General features: G+C 39.7%; 1 protein-coding gene across 7 annotated transcripts in view; it reads left to right on the top strand.

The window, feature by feature from the left end:
- The first annotated feature begins 7913 nt into the window (after window positions 1-7913).
- The window catches only part of CSNK1G3 (casein kinase 1 gamma 3), a 90517-nt gene continuing 79097 nt past the window's right edge, over window positions 7914-19333 (top strand). For all 7 annotated transcript variants that reach the window (XM_074812078.1, XM_074812079.1, XM_074812081.1 and 4 more), the window contains exons 1-3: window positions 7914-8305; window positions 8713-8853; window positions 11980-12078. The gene's annotated coding sequence lies outside the window, so the exon portion shown is untranslated. The remainder of the gene's footprint in view (window positions 8306-8712; window positions 8854-11979; window positions 12079-19333) is intronic.

The raw sequence follows: 19333 nt of genomic DNA, 5'->3' as shown, positions 1-19333 counted from the left end.
CACATATAAAATTGTGGGCTGATCATAACTATGGAGGAGCTAGACATTACTTTATGAAACATCTGTGCAAAACTTCAGTTTAATGCTCTATAGAGGCCCAAAAAGAAAATTGAATGTTAGGAATTATTTGAAAAGAAATATGAAATAAAACAGGGGGACCATTCTGATCCCCTTATATCAGAAAAGACATATTGGAACTAGAAAAGACGTAGAGAAAGGTAACAGGGATGATCACAGCATGGAACAGCTTCTTTACAAGGAACAACTAAATAAGGTAGGATTTTTCAGTCTCAAAAGAAAAAATCACTTTAGTAAGGGTTATGGCAGAGGTTGCAAAATCACTGGCAGCATAAATTCAGCAGGACTTCTAACAAAACAGCTGAGGCCAGGAGGAGCCAAGTTCAAAACAAGAAAAATTCTTGAGACAGCAGCTAAGTTTTCTGTGACTCTCCTCACTATAGGATGTTGTCAATGCAAAAACTTGACGTTAGGCCAAGTTGAGTCTGGACTAGTACTGTAGAAGAAATCTATTGAGGGTTACTAAACAGAAAAGGCAAAGGAGTTCTCTGACCTGACAGCAGTCATCGACTTGGAAAGTATATGGGGCAGTCTTATATGGGATTGCTATGTTCTTAGTAATCCCTGGGTATCGACGGTTCAGGTTATTTGAACAAATAATGAGGTAGCTGTGGAGCACTGGTTGTGTTTGTTCTCATGTAAAGGCCAGGGGCCTGTTTCCAAAGATGTGGCAGGCTTCCAGTCTTGCTGGTTCCAGTGGAAATCCCTCAGTATGTCTTTAAGTCAGTCTGGTGTTATCTTTTTGTTAGTGTTCCTTCAGATGGGATTGCTATGAGTACAAAGCAGTTGCAATGTATCTTATCAAAGTAATTTTTCTAGCAGAATGGGGAAATTCTGTAAAAGTGAACTTTTTTTCTGATGAAAATGGGAAGCATGCAATGATACCTGTGGGCAGTGGTACATCTTTGTCTTCAGAAAGCAAAGGAGGGAAAACTAAGAAATATATTAGCTAGTCAGTTCAGGGATCCACTAGCTGCTTCAAGCTAGTTATATTCTGATGCCTCATTTGCTCATATAGGAATATAAATCAGGATATATTTTACCTTTGCAACCTTTAGAGACAGAATATAACTAAGGATAAAATGTGATCTGTAGAACTAGAAATTTGCTTATGTGATTTTGGATTGACAAAAAATTCTCTCTTCAATTTAATTGATTAAAGTAAAACCTAAATTCCTGAAACACACTCCTCCCCAGCCCTGCCCCCGCCCCCCCCTTCCATCTATTTTTATAGAATGTCTAATAATTTATGTATAGCGACTTATTTGTAAAAGAAGGCTCATGTTGTATTTGTTTCTCTACCCTTCCTACACAATCCAATTCTCTTATATAGCAGCTGCCAGAATTTGTAGATTACAAATCCAAGGATTTTCACAGAAAAGCAGTTCATAGAAATATCCTTGATCTTGTCATAGTAATCATCCCCTGAGCTTAGCATTTTACTGGCTATACTGTTACTTTTCATGAATAAAGAAGACAAGTTCTGTGGAAATAGCCATGTTTTCAGCACATCATTAGTGAGTTTCATGAGAAAATTATATAATAGCAGTAACACAGAGCACATAAGGAGCCCTTAAAAACAGACTTTTATTGAATTAACAAGAAGGCAATAATGTTAAGGAAGCCAAGCAATTAATACCTCATCCCTTAAGTTCTACCTGATGGTATAAACGGTTTCCATTTCTGCATGAAGCAGGAAATCATATTTTACCCTCCAAATCCATGTGAATCCAATTTCCACAAATTTAATACTCCTATCTTAAAAAGATACATAGGGCTTCTTTACAGTTAATGCTCAAATAAAATAAAAGTTCAAAGCTTTCTCATTCATAACTAGTGGAAGAAACTCTTAATAAATCAACAGCAGAGCTAGAAAGATAAATAAAGCCAAGAGAATCTCCTTTTGAATGTGAATTAGCCGCAAAGTTATTTTTTTAGGGCCAGGTTTTGCCTTGATTTTGTCTGTGAAATACAGTCCATTGATCTCAACTTTCAGAGAAAACATAAAATACAGTGATCAATCAAGTGTAATACTTATATCTGGAAAACCAAACAAAAGCAATACAAATCTGAATAGGAATTTTACTACTGTAAAACTAGTTATTTCTAACAGGAAAGGAAGACTTGGTTGTTGATGGATATGATTTGCTTCTCTTTAATATTTTAGTGAGAAATATGCATTCCCATCCATTTCCATAAGAGCAAGTATAATGGGATACAAATACTTAGTAAGTTCCTCTAGCTTCTACTATACAAAAACCATTTGGTCTGGGTAGCACGGCCATAATTCTGCCATGTTGCTCTTTATCTGATCAATTTCTCAATTTTAGGAATAATTTTTAGTGTCAATAGGCAGAATGCTATTGATTGCGTGGACAACTAAAAAGCCAAAAGGGGGAAAATGGAAAACCTGTAGAATCTGTTCTGCTTGTTTAGCAGAGTGACAGACTCAAGCACCTTCATAATTTTCCACTAATCAAACAACTGGTTTCACAGAAAGGGCAGAATGGAAATATACTCTGTAGAACAAGGCTGGAAAATGACTTTTAGAATGTACATAAGGAACACCAATGGCATAGCTTTTGGTATGTAAGGAAAAAGGACAAAAGGAACCCTTGCGATTTTGGATAGTCAAAATTAGAGTATACACAGAATTAATGGTACATACAGACTCCAAAAGATTCCTAAGGAAGGGTGGCACACAGGATGCTTTTGTGTTGAAGTGGAGGGAGCCCCCTCTGTGTGCAAGAAATCTGTTTTACAGAGATTATGGAATATGTGATCTCCTAATAAGTAACAGGATATTCTTGATAATGTTATATGACATTGAAAGAAAAATAAATGCCTTTGGGCAAGAGCTGCAGTGAATCAGCCAGCTAATTAATGAGTCCCCTCATCTGAGTACAGTTCTGCTCTCCCACATGCTTTCCATTTAAATGATCTACTATATTGGGTGACCTTTGACCACACTCAATACAACGGCACACAAATTAACTTGGTACCATTATGAAACATTTTGGCTTATCTCTCAGACCAAGAGAGTTTCATGGGAAACAGACAGAATACAGACATTTCCTCTGGAAGACACTGAAGTCCATCATCTGATATGTGGTAAAGAGTAACAGCTTTAAGAGACAATGAAAGGAAGGCAGAAGTGTTCACAGGAAAAAAAAAAAAAAGAAAGTTTATTCTGCATTTTTACCAGCTGCTTCTCTTTTTTTGCTTTGTTGTTCACATAACCTATTCTGGAAATGATTAGAGGGCAGAGCGGGTGAGTCTGTTACTGAGAAACAGCAGTTAGAACAATGGTTGGAAAATGTAAATTTTGCATTGCAGAAGAGTCGCCTTGTTAGTACTCTTTGTTAAGAATTAGTGTTTTGTGACTAATTCACTGTTGATTTTCTAAGGTAGAATTCAAACAATTCATAGAGAACTAGATTTAAGGGCAGGGTATTGGGGGTAAGAAGGGTAAAAATCTAGATTCAGGCAGAGGACTATTCATTGCTCCTCGTCAAGGGAAAGGATTAGGAAGAGCTACAAACACTGGTGAAGACAGATCGTGAATCATTTAGCAGCTGGCATAAAAACCAAGTAAAATTTATAGTGTAGTTTGTGATATATTAGCAAATGCAGCATTTTAAAAACCCTGGAACTTGACTAATTGCTGTTATGAAAGGAAGTGGAAATATTATGGAATAGCTTGAAACACATAAATAGTTTATTTATACTCCCTGATTGTTACATTAAGAGAGGAAAAGAAACACAAAGATGCAGTGCTTGAAAAATATTGAAAATGTTTGCATCATAGCAGTATTTCTTCTGTTTGGTTTTTTTTTTTTTTTAATTCAACTTGCAGGTTTATGGAGACATTTCTAAAACATTAAAAACAGTAAACGGGGTAAAGAGAATATAAGGAAGTTTATAATACTGAAAAAAAATTACTCTAAAAAAATCCTTTATTATTGATAAAAGCTCCATTTTTAAAAGGCTGTATCAGCTTCAAATTAAATTAATTATACTTGGAATCACAGAATGAAAATAAAGTAGCTTTATAGTAAAATTGATACATATATTTCTAAATATTCTAACAGAAGGATCTATTTTTATTTTCAACAGTTACTGGGAAGCTTAGCTTTGAAAGTGCTTATGGGTCAGAAAACCTTTTCAAACACCTCTTAAAAATTTTGAAGAAATCTTTCTATCCATTACTCTTTTCCCTAAACTTTGAGCTTTGATTATCACTTTTACCTAAATGAAAAATTACATAACTTCCATTCAACCTCTTGGATAAATGACAAAGTGATTACCATTGGTTGAAGCGGTCTATGATTAAATGCTTAAAACAAACAAAATCCTCTCTGTACATGAAGCAGCCTTAGATCAATGACAGATCACTTATCAATATCTCAAACTTGAGAATTCTAGAATTTTGCCAAAGTGCCTGTGTTTCTGTACCTCATAACCTGGTTCTCATGCATGTGGCCTTTTCAGTCTTTTCATTTGACATGACTCATAATGTTTTCATTATACAATTTAATGAGCTAATTCCCCAGTTGTACTGAAATAGATTTTGTTGCAGTTGAGGCATTGCACCAGTGAAGATCTACATGTCTTCTTTCAGCTTTTTGTGCAACTCTGATTTCCACCTGCTTTTAAAAGCATTAGTAGGGAAGGGATCTGCCTGAGCACAGCACTTTTTCACATCTCTCCCTTCTGTAAGAGTACTCCTCCCAGGTTATAGGGAGTTCTGATGAAAAACAGAGAACAGTAAACTGCTGAGAAATCAGTGCAACCAGCAACTTCAGGATTACAGAGAGCAAGTAGTGTAATATTTGTATCTGGGTCAGATGACATAAACAGCTGAAGCCTGTTTTTGCTTTTTCATTTGAAGTAATGACATTACTTGTATGATGTATGAGGATGATGTATTACAGGAATTCTCAAACTGGGCATACTTTTTGCCACCATCATTAGCAATGACAGCACTACACCAGCAATCACTCGAGTTCCTGCTTCTTTGCTGGGCCCCAGTCATGCACAGCAGAAGGCAAGCCCCATCTTTCTGTCACATGGTGTTAACGAGTCTAGGTTCCTTGCTGTGCTCTCTACATTCAGAAGAGGACTATAAAAGACTCCCTGTGGTCCAGAAATTTTGGAACCAAGTGTACCTCAGCTCTAATCTGCAATGCATACTGCTATGTCCAGCCAGGTAAGGCTTTCTCCTTCACAGTGTGTGCTGCCAAACTGCATGAACTTTAGAACAAATGAAAAGTACCCAGTGTTGTTTGTTTTCTCTGTAGGCATATGTTTACAGCAGCCAGGAACAGGTTCTCTACACTGCCACAGAGGGCTAAAAGTTGGCTAAGTGCTGGCTCAGGACCCTGTAGTTTACTATGTTGCAGTAATTTTTGTATCACACCCTGTGAACTCTTAGTCTAGAACAAAAAAGCTGAAGGTTAGTCAAATAGAATTTGGATGATCCATAAGAAAGAATTAATTTACTGCAGCAGCTTATATTACTGCCTGTTTAGCTCTATTTTTAGGTGGTGAGATCTTCTTAGGTACATGGATTAAGTTACAGGATCCTGAATGGCAGAAATTTGAAAGGACTGTGATCAAGATAGCACAGTGAGAGCAATTATTCTAAATGAGCTTGACGGTGGAAAGACCAATATTTAGAACTGAACATGAGTTTAAAACATAGGATGGAAGAAGGAATCATACGATTATTTCTTCAACATGTGTGAAAAGAACAAAGATCATAAACGGGAAGAGCTGTTAAGTTTTTAAGAACTGTAATACTTAAAAGACAGAAGTTATGCCTGTGGGTTTTTTTAGTGGAAGTTCTTAATTTACTAGTATCTAGTAAAATATTTTAACATGGCATGGAGTTAGTTCATCAGGAAAACTCTGCATAAATGAAAATGTGTTGCCTTGTGGAAACATCTGTTGAAATCTCAGTGCAAAATTAATATTAAAATGAAAGTTAAAATTTTACAGGGAATGAAATATCTTGTCAACTCTATGATAAAGTACTTTTTAAAAATAAAAAGCTTTGGAAAGTTAAGAGGCATGGTATCTTGCAAACTCTGTTATTTTGCTGTGTGTGCAGGAATTTTCAAAGGATTCCATGAAGGCAATAATGCTCAGTCTAGGATTAAACACTGGAAGTACTCAGTATATGCTCACTCCTCTTCAATGAAACCAGCTTTTCCAGAGGGGAAACTTCCAGTGCAAAACAGTACAAACCTCTTTGCATTGTCCAAAGACTGCATCAGTATGATGCTAGAGAAGACCAGGTGAATTGCTGGAAGAAAGTTAGATGTTCTGAAGGTGAATTCACACTCCAAGTAGTAAGCAAGGGGCTATACATTTCTGTGAATGAACGACAATGACATTACTGAGGTCTGCCTTGTATAACAGCTCACCACTGAATACTTAGCATGAATACAGGACAATTATCAATGGGCTTAAGTTACATGATCACAGTTAAATGTCAGCAAAATCTTTCATAATGGGAGTAACAGCACAGATCGCCTGATAGAGCTTTTCGACAAAAGTAATTAAGTGTCTGAGATTAGGAAATTTACAGTTGGTGAAGACTGAGCAAATGACTTCTTAAGGTCTCTTGTGGCTATATTGTTTTCAATTCTTTGTTCTGCAAGGATTTCTAGAAGGTTCATGAAAGATGGAAACCTTCCCTAAAAAATTATTTTGGCAAGCAATACTCAAGATTTGTCAGAGAAGCTCCAACACTTACCCCTTGCATTCTGTCTCCTCCATATTTATGACTGTAAAACAAGATGTTGTTAAACTTTTAAAGCTATTTTTAAGTTTTCAAATGAGAAAAAAAAATCCTTTTACTTAAAACTTTAGACCCTCAGTGGCCTAAATGCTGCTCTCCCGATTGGAGGAAAAAAGAAAAAAGAGCCTAAAGATATTTTATTTTGTACAAATATTGGCACAAAGTCCGTCATATAGGATTTATAGTCTATTTTTTAACCCTTACATGGTAGGTCTTGCTGCCATCAATGGAGAGTGGGGTTCAGACTTCCCCATTTCCTGGATAGATACACAGGGAACGCACGAGGTTTGAGTGAAGTTAACAGTGTGTAACCTCCCCGCCCTGTAACTACAGTGCCAAACAAGCGGTGTTACCCCTATCAAATGTGGGCACTCCAAGACAGGCAATAGCATTTTTGAGAAACTACCAAATGTGAGCAGTTCCACGTCGAAAGATATTAGCATCCCGGGGACTGGTGCCCAGCAGAGAACTGTGAGCTTGCATTTCCTGGCGCCGCGGCTGTGGTCTGCAACTGAGGCAGCCGCGCCCGGGCCCAGGGCAGTCTGCGGAAGCCCGCCCTTCACGTTTTAAGCAGCTGTCTTTGCACCTACTAAGGAGAGCGGCAAAGCGCATCAGCTCACCGAAGCTTAAGGCGAGGGAGGCGAGGAGCTGAGGCGGAGGGGCCCGCCGCGCACAGCCCGCCGACGCCTCCTTAATTTAAACCAGACCTCCAAGTCTGAGGGGAAGCAGCGGGGCTGAGCACGGCCGGGCAGACACCACCCGCTGCCCAGAGAGCACCGAAACGCCATGCCCCAGCCGGAGTCCTCCAGGCCCTACCACCCGCCGCCGCGGACACCGTTATCTGCCCTCAGCGCTGAGGGAGCACCGAGCGGCAACACTACCCACCGCGCCCCCAGCACCGCGGCTCCTCGCGCTGCCACGCCCAGCCCACTCTCATTGGCTAGCCCCTCTGCCCACCAGCGAGCACCGCCCCCTCCCGATTCCTGGCGTTCGCTTCTCGTCTCCCGAGTGGCCGGTGGGCGCTGTCGATCTTTCGCGCGGAGGGCGAGAGGCGCCGCTTGCTCCGCCCACCCCCTTTCGAGAGTCCCCGTCCACGCGCCCGCCCCCTCCGCATCCGGGCGGAGGCGCGACCCGCCCGGGGCTCCTGCGGCGCTGGGGAGGAGCGGGGCGGGCGCTCTCTGCGGCCGCCGGTAGTTCCCCTCTGACTCGGAACAGCTCTCCGGCTGCGCCCTCCCTGGCTGGCCCCATCTCGGAGCTCCCGCGGCAGGGTACGGTCAGGGAGCAGTGCCCGGAGGTGAAGGGCTGGCCGACGACCCTGCCGTCTGGACGCCGAGCCTCTTCCCCGTCGCACAGTGCAGCCGGCTGCCGTCAGCCCCTCCCTCTGCGCCCCCCCGCAGCGGCTCCTGCTGCGCCGCGGAGCCGGTACGTAGCTGTTCTTGGCCGCCTTTTGGAGTGGCGTCCGTCGTGGCGACCGAGGCCTTTAACCGACTCCATCCTTCTTCCTCCGGCAGCCCCCGGCGGGGGGAGGGAGGGCAGAGCCCCCTGCGTGCGGCCGTACGCGGCGGCAGTTGCAGGTGGAGGTTGGGGGGGCTCCCGGTACCGGCTGGCGGGCGGGATCGTCTGGGGTGGGCGAAGAGACTCCGGCCGTCCTGGGGCAGTCGCGGATCCCCGCTGCCCTCCCTCCGCCGGAGGGCGGTGGGGCGCCGCGGGGCCCTCCGCGGCGTGAGCCGGGCGGGAGTTAACGCCTCGTAGTGCGGGCCGCGGCGGGGCCCGCTGCGCGGAGCGAGGAGACGCGACCCGCGGTAGAAGGGCCCCTCGCTTTCCTCTAGCTTCTCTCCTGAGTGGCAAAACCAGCCGTCTCCTGAAGAAGCGTTGCTGGCGGCTGTCTCGGTTTCCTGACTAATCGCCGATTTCTGTGCTGCTGGCGGTGGCTAGTCCGGCCGACCACTGAGCTGTTTTTGCAGGAACAAGTGAGTAAGTTCGTTTTCCTGTTCTGTAGAAGCAGGTTGCTGGAGTGCATTTGTACCGGCGTGGTTAGCAGATTGGAAGAAAACTGAGCTGCCAGTGGTTGTTTTTTAAGTTAACTTACAAACACACTCTGAATGTAGTGGTTTTAAGTTTGATTCATTAAAATCTCGAAGAGTGATGTTTCAGGGGATTGTTCTGAAACTTTTACAGAACTTATTTTCAGGGCTCCCTGTTGACTTCGCTGGCAAACACTCAGTGGATGTTAAAGTGACGTCCTGTGTGTAAGACGAGTTGCAGTACAGTTGAAGATTTTTTTTTTTACTAATACATTTTGTATGTAAGATCTTTTGTAAGTACATATGTAGTTACAAATATATACTGTGCAAAATTGTCCTTTATTTTGCATATTCTTAAGCATGATAATATGTGAAGCACACTGTTAAGTGTATTAAGTGTTGCTGCCTGGGTTGTGACTACTTGTAAGGCTAAACAGCTTACCTGCACTGTAGACTCATACCTTTTCTGAACAGTAATAAATGTCTAGCAGATGCATTTTATCCTGAGCTGTGTTGGGATGTTGAAATCCAAGATGGGAGTAATGCGGTTTTCCTTTTAAAGGGAAAAGATGAGATAGAGGTTTCTTTGTTAACTATATTTTTGGAGATGTCTTTTACTGACCTCGACATCCTTTTGTCAGTTTCCTTTGAATGGAGAAGTTTCAACAAATGAAACAGTATTTGCAATGGAAATAAGTGGTATTTTATTGTGCTGGCCTGAAATAGAGAAATTACCTGACAAACAGCAGACTAGTTCATCAGCTGAGAATGACTTTCAGCTAATGAAATGAATCTTTTTCTCTTGCTACTGTATTTTTAATCAAATAGATCTATTTGATTATAAAATGTAAATGAATTTCCGAATGTATAATACCAATTCTGATACAGAGATACATCATGTCTCCTGTAAGTTCTTCTTCTGTGTGATCAAGATAAAGGTATTCAGGGTTAGTTATGACATTCAACCTGTTTGTTTGGAAGACTTGCAGGCCCTGTTTCAATAACATTTGTGAAGTTGTTCTTCCCTAACAAAAAAAGTCACTGAACCTGCAAAAGAGTTTTTCCTCATCTAGTTTACTCATGTACAATTAACAAGACTGAATTTACTTCCAGTGGTAATTATTCACTTTTTAATAGTCTTATAACTAAATACATTTTTAAAACTGATGCATTGTATCAAAACTTAGTGTTGCACCTGCAAAGTGTGTCCTATGAAAATAGGATTGTTTATGCTTTAGTAGTGACTATGATGTTGATCTGTGATTGAAGTATCCAAGTTACATGCATTTGTAACAGTTTTACTCTTGAAACTGTATTTAATAAAGTCTTGGGAAGTCTACTGGTGTTTAAGATGAATTTAGTTTAGTTATGACTTTGAGACAATAGATTAAATGTGAGGAATAGGGAAGTGGCAGAGATTAATCATTTTTCTCCTGTATCTTGTAATTACAAAACCCAACTTTCTAAAGATCAGTTGTATTCACTATCTCTATCTAAATTTTCTTAAGTCATACCAGCTAAACTTTTTTTCAGTCTGATGTAAACAAAACATACAGCTACTTCTTGTTCTTTAGGTTTTTACTTTTAACTGATTGTTTTGGAATGGCATACACAAAAGTGCTAATTCAAAGGCACACACAAACCGCAGGCAGAACAAAGTTGTAAAGGAGTTTGGGGGGTGCTTCTTCACAGTTTAAGGTCACTGATTCAACTGAAAACTAATTGCAGGAGTTTTCAGTGAGTCCTACCTACCGCACCCATAGCTGTATTAAGAGGCTGACACAGTGTTTAGGGAAAGAGTGGGACAGTGCTTTTCAGCAGCAAACTGTGTTTAGATGATCTTAAACTATTCATGACACCTGGAGGTGGTTTAGCAATGAAAATGGGATGGTATGTTCCCAAGGAGCAACTAAAGTACAATGGAAGAGTAGGCAAAAGCGTAAGAATTATAACATTGTTTTACTTCTGGGCCTTTAACATTGTTTCAAAAAGTGTTTTGAGACTTCTGTATAATTGCTTTCCTTGATCTATTAAAAGATTAAAAAAAAGTAACTTTTATCTAATTGTATACTTTCTGGCAATCCTTAATTTTAATTTTTTTTTTGCTGTGCAGGTATTTTATTGCTTCCTCAGTGCTGCTGCAGAACCAATGCAGTGAAATCAAGGCTGCTGCTGCTGAGCTTGTTTTTAAGTGTCAATCTTAGTAGCCTCCTAGACACTGTCACTGGGGCTCTAGGAGTTTGTGGGCCACAGCTGAAATAGTTTAGTGAAGAAAAATGTGTGTGTTTAAGATAAATAGTTGCGTAAGTAAAAGCAGACTAGTAAGAAAGTGGTTAAAAGCTAGGCTGATGATCACAGATAAAGCAAGTGACTATAACATCTGTCCCTCCATGTGATCTTAGGTAAGCCACTTATAATTTAATGTCTCCTCTTCAGCATAGGGAGAATGTAGAAGAGGAGACATTACACACCAGTCCATGCTGTAGAATTGGTTTGGGTTTTGGTTACTTGGACAGCTTACTGAAAGCAGTACTTTCAAAGGAAGTTCTAAAACTCTTAATAAGTAGTAAAGTACACAGCTATGTTCAAAAAATATAGATGAATAAATTTTGATTAGATTTAGCTCACTTGTTATATTTAGTTCTAGTGTTCAATAGATATGTTCATTACCATAAATGAATGAGTAGAAGGATTCTTTTTAAGAAAAAGCACAGAGAATACTTGTAAATATTAATTATGCAACACTTCTAGAATATTACAGATGTGTTTACTAGTGCATTCTCTATGCATACTAATGCATGTTTATTGAGCTGCTTAGAGCATTTTGGTTTGAACATATTTCACTGTAGTTACCCCTCATCCACTCTTCTCTCTCAGATTTTTGAGTATACCTATGTGTAAAAGCTCAGCATACATTTTAGGAAAGCTTTTTAGTACAAGAGAGATAATGTCCACTTTTGCCTGTTCAAAGAGATGTATCTTATACAAAATCAGTGTACCATGTAGGTGTGTAAAGGTGAAAAATTTTTTTTGCTATTTGTGTGTCTAGTATCCTATTTCTCCCTTGTGCAGTGGAGTTCGAAATGGGAGGAGACATACTGATCAGTCAGAACTGTCTGCAAAAAGTTTACTCAGATAACTAGGTCACAGCAGTCCATGACAGACACACAGGTAAGATTCGAGTACTTCAAGTGGGTTTTTTACTTAATCTGACTTTGTGTAGAACATCACTAATGTAATTTCAATAGTGTTTTCCTATGCTTTATGATCTCTGTAAACTTACTAGCCTGTTTAACTTTTAACATACCAAACGTTTTTTAGTAACTGTTTTACTTAACTAAAATGTGTTAGTAATTTAATGTCATTTTCCTAGGAAGGATTTTTTTAAGATTACATGGATGTAATTACCCATGTGGGAGTTTATACTCTTCATCAACCACATGTTTAAATTATGTTATTTTTGATTAAGACAGAATGTGGACTGTAACAATGGAGGATAATGTCCTCTTGAATGGTGCAAAAATGCAGAGAAGTTTTATGACAATCAGGGCCTAGATTCCAGTTTAAATTGTGGTTTGTCACACTTTCTTGTAATCTCTGTTTATTCACTAAGTAATTCCTGAGGTGCCATGCTCTATTCAGTAGACCATGTACAATAACAGAAAGTAGATACAACAATTTCAAACAGAAGTTTAGTTAATGGTGACGGCGGTTAGCCTATGGAGGTCACTGAGAACAAGTGGGCTGTCTTGAGAGATGCACTAAACCTACTGCAAAACAGTGGTCATTGAAATCATGTTGCAGGCTGTTGGGAAGGTCGTCCTCTCTACTGCCAGGTGTTTCTTCCCCTGCCCCATTCCTGGCTGTGTAGTTTTGTACCTCTGCTCTTACTCTGTACCGGTCTCTTTTATTGTCCAATGAGTTGATTCGTCTTCTGTTCAGTAGCTAGTTCCTGTTAACTGTAAATTTTCTACTAGGTTAGTGAGTTTGATGGCTTTATAGAGGTGTTTAAGTGCTAAGGCTGGTCTAAAGTAAAGAAAAGGAGCAGCAGGTACCTGTGGCCAGATGCAGCAGGAGAAGAGAGCTGCCATGCTGACCCATTATATTGCCTAGTGGTATTTTTAAAAATGAAATTTCAGGGTTAGATGATATTGTAGCCTTAAAACTGTTATTTTTGGTTCAGTTTGTCTTTTGGCTTGAGGTGCTGATTACCAAGTAAATGTTCATTTCTTATGTTTCGAAGGGTACACGGGCTTTTCAGCAGATTACCTTTGTGGTGCTGGAATTTGTGTTTTAGTCCAGGGTAGGATATACCTTTGCACCCTAGAACATTTCTGTATTTAAGGCTCTAAACATTTTTTGAGAATCACAGAATCAGAGAATTGTCTAGGTTGGAAAAGACCTTGAAGATCATCTAGTCCAACCATCAACCAAACATTAACAGTTCCCGACTACACCATATCCCTCAGCACTATGTTGACCCTACTCTTAAACACCTCCAGGGATGGGGACTCCACCACCTCCCTGGGCAGCCCATTCCAATGCCTGACTAATAACCCGTTCTGTAAAGAAATGCTTCCTAATATCCAGTCTAAACCTTCCCTGGTGCACCTTGAGGCCATCACATCTTGTCCTATCGCTTGTTACTTGGTTAAAGAGGCTCATCCCCAGCTCTCTGCAACCTCCTTTCAGGTAGCTGTAGAGGGCGATGAGGTCTCCCCTCAGCCTCCTCTTCTCCAGACTAAACAACCCCAGTTCCCTCAGCCGCTCCTCATAAGACCTGTGCTCCAGACCCTTCACCAGCTTCGTTGCCCTTCTCTGGACACGCTTGAGTAATTCAATGTCCTTTTTGTAGTGAGGGACCCAAAACTGAATACAGGCATCGAGGTGCGGCCTCACCAGTGCCAAGTACAGGGGCAAGATCCCTTCCCTGTCCCTGCTGGCCACGCTATTTCTGATGCAAGCCAGGATGCCATTGGCCTTGTTGGCCACCTGGGCACACTGCTGGCTCCTGTTCAGCCGGCTGTCAATCAACACCCCTAGGTCCTTCTCTGACTGGCAGCTCTCCAGCCACTCCTCCCCAAGCCTGTAGCGCTGCTGGGGGTTGTTGTGGCCCAAGTGCAGCACCTGACATTTGGCCTTATTGAAACTCCTACAGTTGGCCTTAGCCCATGGCTCCAGCCAGTCCAGGTTTCTCTGCAGAGCCTCCGTACCCTTGAGCAGATCAACACTCCCACCCAACTTGGTGTCATCTGCAAACTTAGTGAGGGTGCACTCGATCCCCTCGTCTAGATCATCAATAAAGATGTTAAACAGGAGTGGGCCCAAAAGCGAGCCCTGGGGGACACCACTTGTGACCGGCCACCAACTGGATTTAACTCCATTCACCGCAACTCTTTGTGCCCGGCCATCCAGCCAGTTTTTTACCCAGCGAAGCGTGTGCGCATCCATATTTATATACAAATTTGTATCTGGATTTAAATGAAGCAACTTGCATTTCTGTATTTAAAGATATGAAAGACTTCTCATGTTTCAGTTTTTATTGGTATAAAGCAATCTTAGAAAGGTATTCACACTTGCTTTAGAGGATTTCCACTAGCTTAAAATGAAGTACATAATTAATTTCAGATATTATTATCATTGATTTCAGTTTAAATGTAGATAATGTCCATATAAATACAGGTATCTTAAATTCTGCAGTAATCTTGGGAAGATGAAGTAATATTGTAGAAGTTGTAGTCAGGGACATGATTGCTCTATGGGTCGTGTGAGACATATTTCAGTTTAACCTCAACCACTAGTATTTTCTTACTTGTGCTTTGCAAACACTGGCTTCTGAAAACGAAGTAGTACAGTATAAAATGTTTCTCCTTTCTCTTTTTGTTGAAGATTGCCTCAAACCACTGCTGCTCATTCATTTCTTACAGTATTCCAGGAGCAGGTTGCTCAATGTATCAGGTTATAAAGTTTTTATGTCTGTTTAACACTTGCTGCTAGTAGGCTGAGGCATCTCTAAATGTAGAGAGATAACAAATGATGAAACTTGAATTTACAGGTAACAGTAAGCAGGCAGAGAAGAATTTTACTGACAGCAGGAAGACAGAATGGCTGTACTTACTCTGAAGCTTTTGCCAGACTGACGGGTGAATGTCTTTGCCTTCCAGAAATGTTCTTCTAATGTTTGCTTTTAATTTTCTGACTTTGAGCTCTGAGTTAAATCTGTTGATTGTACTTGGAATTTTCTTCTGAAAAAAGAAGTCTGTTTTTTTAAGGAAATAAGGTATTTTTGATCTGCAATTCTTTCATCTGCTGCCTATACAAATGTGGAACTTGTTGGGCAGTTTTAACCAAGCTTAGATTTTTATGTCTCTGAAGATATGTTCCTATAAGCTTTATAAAAACCAGTTTAGGTACAGTAGATATTTGTTAACTGTCCACAGTGAGGGAAGGATGTTATCTGTTCTGTGTGGCAGTAGCTTGAGATCTGTTTGGCTTGCAACTTGTACAAGCAACCGTACATCACTCTTCTTTGCTGAATGAGGAGGTAAGAGTTTTATTGTTGGAAGAAACTAGGGGTTTTCCAAAAAAGAGAGCTCGAGAGGTAACAGAGGGAGGCCTGGGAATACTGTGGAAGTGTGGGAAGGTAGCCAACAAGCTGAAGTTGCTGTAATGAGGCTGTGTGGGTGTTGAACACTAATCTGTAGAGAGCTAAATTTAGCTAACATTGTTGCTTTTGAGGATCAGTTTGCTTAATCTGAATCTATTTTAGTCTCCCTTAGTAAATTAAGAGTTTACTACACAATGCCTGCATCAAGATACTGACATTTTCTCCTTTTAGTGCATGAGAATTTTGTTTTAAATTAAAATTGGTGTAGCTAGTTAATTGTCATCAGACCCTGGCAGAACTGATGTTACTAGCATACAGATTATTTTGTTCTCATAACTTCTCATTTACAGCAAATGACTTCATATTCAGTATTCTTTAGTTTTGTGTAAAACTTCGGGAGACTTGTTGTTTCCACAGTGTTTCACAGGAAGTCATTGGTTTAAGTGTGTTTTACGTTAGATGACTAATGATGAATTTAAGATCTTAACTGTGGCTAAGTTTTTTTTTTTTTTTTTTTTAGATTCATGTCACTGCATCTTGTGTGCAATACGAAGGTGGCAAGCATGAGTCTCATTGGTGTGGTGTCTGAGGCTTTTTTATCTATAGCATTTTATTCCCTATTAAACTTATAAAGCTAGAATAAAACTTTATAGAAGCCTTTTTGAGAATGTAATGCTCTAGTTGCATTTTAATAAAGACCTTTTAGGTAGATGTTGCAGTGAAAGCCGTGCATATGAGAGGAGAGTTACAAGTGTATTTGATAGCAAAGTACTTGGAATTCATTGCTGTAGAAGGTATCTAATTTATGGAGACTATTAAAACAGCAGAATGGTTTGATTGCCAGGTAGTTTGTTACTGTCAGAAAACTTACTCTGGAGATGTTTTCCTGTATTGTATTATCTCTTTCCTTATGTGCAAAGTTGGCAGGAACATCTATGGTTAACATCTGTTTTAATGTCTATTTTTACTGGCAAAAACATTGTCAAATTATGTCCGACGTCTTTCATACTAGTTTCTGCATCAAAGAGAAATAGGAATAGTTTTGATTAAACCACTTGACTGATTTGGAAAATAAACGTAGGGAAAGACCTACCAATATGAGGGGGCACCCCAAAACAAAACCAAAGAAAAACTCTCACCCAGCTAACCAAGTTGCTGGTAAGTTCTGGTGCTGTTGAGGTAAAGTGTGTGCTAGAGTTTTTGAAACACCATTTATAACAGTCCGACAGAGGTGACAGTTTGGAAGAAATTGTACAAAAATTATGTCCTGACTGTGTTCAAGTCTGTTCCATTCATGCAGCCCAAAACTTTTCTGGAACTTGCTCTGTCATGTTGGTGAGAGATTGCTGTGCTCCCGGGCACTGGAATTTAACACAAAGTAAATTTTCAGCTTGATTTTTTTGTTTTCTTTGCTTCTACCCAGGAAAAAGAGCAAACACATGAGTTCAACAGTGACTGGGTGGTTAGGTCTGTGGTCTAGGCTTTGTCTGAGTTGGGGAACAAAGGAGTATTTCCTACCTCTCAGATCCCTGTGCATGTATCCATACCGGCCACGTATCGAAGAGCATGCTTTGAGCTGCAGTTCAGTACAGTTGTGGTTGGACTAAAGCAGAAGGAGAACTATAAGGGGGGGAAAAAACGAAATGATTCAGGAACAGTTGAGAAGGCAAATTTATTTTGTTAAAGTCAGAATGAGGAAAGGCAGAGGTACTAAAACATATTCTCAGTAGTTCTGTGTTGTCAAAGCCTGTGAAACTTAAATACATGACTCTGGAGGTCTGGCCTCATAAAAAGGAATGATGTTCAATAGTACTGATAATAGATGACTTTTATGGGACCAAATCATCATATGTCAGGCATGAGCATATGATGTCTTATTTTCTAGAGTTGTTTTTTGGGAGTGTAGCACAGTAGTTAATGACCGATGTGACTGCAGTTGCAAGTTGAAAAATTCCAGAGTTAAAATCATTTAACTTGAATTTGGCTACCCTCTAAGTTCCTACAGTTGAATATGACCATGTAATTAAAGATAAGGGTGAGGAGGAATTGGTCTCAGTGAATTAAATAGACTTCATTTTGAAAGTTCTATTGATTCTTTACAATCACTGTGGAATGAAAGAGCCCACTATGTACTTTATCCTATCCAAATTATAATCTCAAAGCAGAATTAGTGACTTTAGGGCTCCTCGAAAAAGTTTTTTTTCCACATAGCTGTGCAGTGCTTCACCATTGTGCTTAATTTTGTCTTCAGACATAGTTATGGTGCTAGATGAAATGTAATGCTTTCCTTGCTTTGTTTTCTAACTTTTAGATGTGTTCAACTTTAGTTTCTTTAGTCTATCTTTAAGCTAATCTATACCTTTCAGTTGTTCTGCTGTAACAGTGGAGTGCTGATGGTACAATGCTTGATGTAGAAAATTGAAGCATCCATTATGCAGTATTAGCTCAGCATTAGCTTTCTGTCAGCTGTGGACAATATAGTCCATTTAAGTGTGTGTGTGTGGCATTGGAAAAGTGAAAAACCAGGTCACTGGAATGCTGCTTAACCATCAGTTACCTCCTCTCTCTGCTCTTCAGCAAATAAGCTTTAATACTGTCATTATTAGATGTTTTTAATTATTCTTATGTTAATACCATTCCTTTCTGAAAACTGACTTTCAGCTGTTAATCTAGAATGATGATTATATAATCCTTCAAGAAGGATGCATGCGCAAAAAAAATTGACCAAGTAAATGCATTCAATTGCATGGAATCCTGAAGTGAAGTTGGTGGAATTCTATATTGAAAGTCTATGATGAAGTGTGATTTGTGGTTTAGGGCCAAACTTTTCTTCTAAGTCAGTGAGAAAATATAAATGTTTATGCATTGAACAGAGAATAGCAGTCTTCAGTTGATGTTTAATTTAAGTTTACAGAGATGAAGAGATTGCTTGGGGATCTTAATTGTTACATAGTTAGTCCAGTCTGTCATTTGGGGAAAAATTGTATTGAGTTAGGGTGACCCTGAGTACTGTACATGTCTTCTCATGTGACAGTATTTTGACCAGAACTGGCAGTTGGGTGGTGGAGAAGGCTGTATTATTGTTGACCAGGTAGTAGTCTTTCAAGTGACAAAACTAAATGTACAGATCAGACACTATATTTTGGATATTGATAGGCCTTGGATTTTTTCATGTGACTTTAAACCTTAGTACAAGAAAAATTAAAGTAGCTTAACTAGAATGGACTTTTGAAACAAGCTTCAATAAAAATAAGGTATATTTTTGGTTAGTTTTTGTACAGCGGAAGATTTAATTAAATGTGTTACTAAAACAAGCTGTTTTTTCTGTTAGATTTTGAGATCAAAGAAGAATTACATGTGGCCATATGCAGTTTGCTGATAAACTTGCCCTAGGGAAATAGCTATATATGTGCAAGCTTGAAAGCTCATTCTAGAATCTTGAACTAATTGTGTTAATTGAAAATAATGTGTGGCTGTTGATACTGTAAGAGGGAAATGTAATTTTGGATTTTTTTATATATGTATATGTGCAACTTGGAAAACCTGACTTTTTAGAAGGCTTGGCTGTGTAGATTTTTATTCATGAGGAAGCCACTTGGACTTACCTTGACATTTTCAATTAGGCTGCTTGTTTGAGTGAGTCTCATTCATATGTGTTTGGACTGAGACTGTGTGTATGTAGGCTGGGATTCAGATAGATGAAATTTAATGTTGTTTGGGGAGAATCTTACAAATGTGTAAAATTAAACAAATGGATTTAAAAAATTAATCATTTTCAGGAATGCTGATAATCTCATTTGCATGCCAAAACTCATAAAT

This window comes from Strix aluco, chromosome Z (assembly GCF_031877795.1).
Source record: "Strix aluco isolate bStrAlu1 chromosome Z, bStrAlu1.hap1, whole genome shotgun sequence".
Classification (NCBI taxonomy): Eukaryota; Metazoa; Chordata; class Aves; order Strigiformes; family Strigidae; genus Strix; species Strix aluco.
Note: the sequence above shows the minus strand (reverse complement) of the source record. Positions and strands in the feature narration are given on the sequence as shown.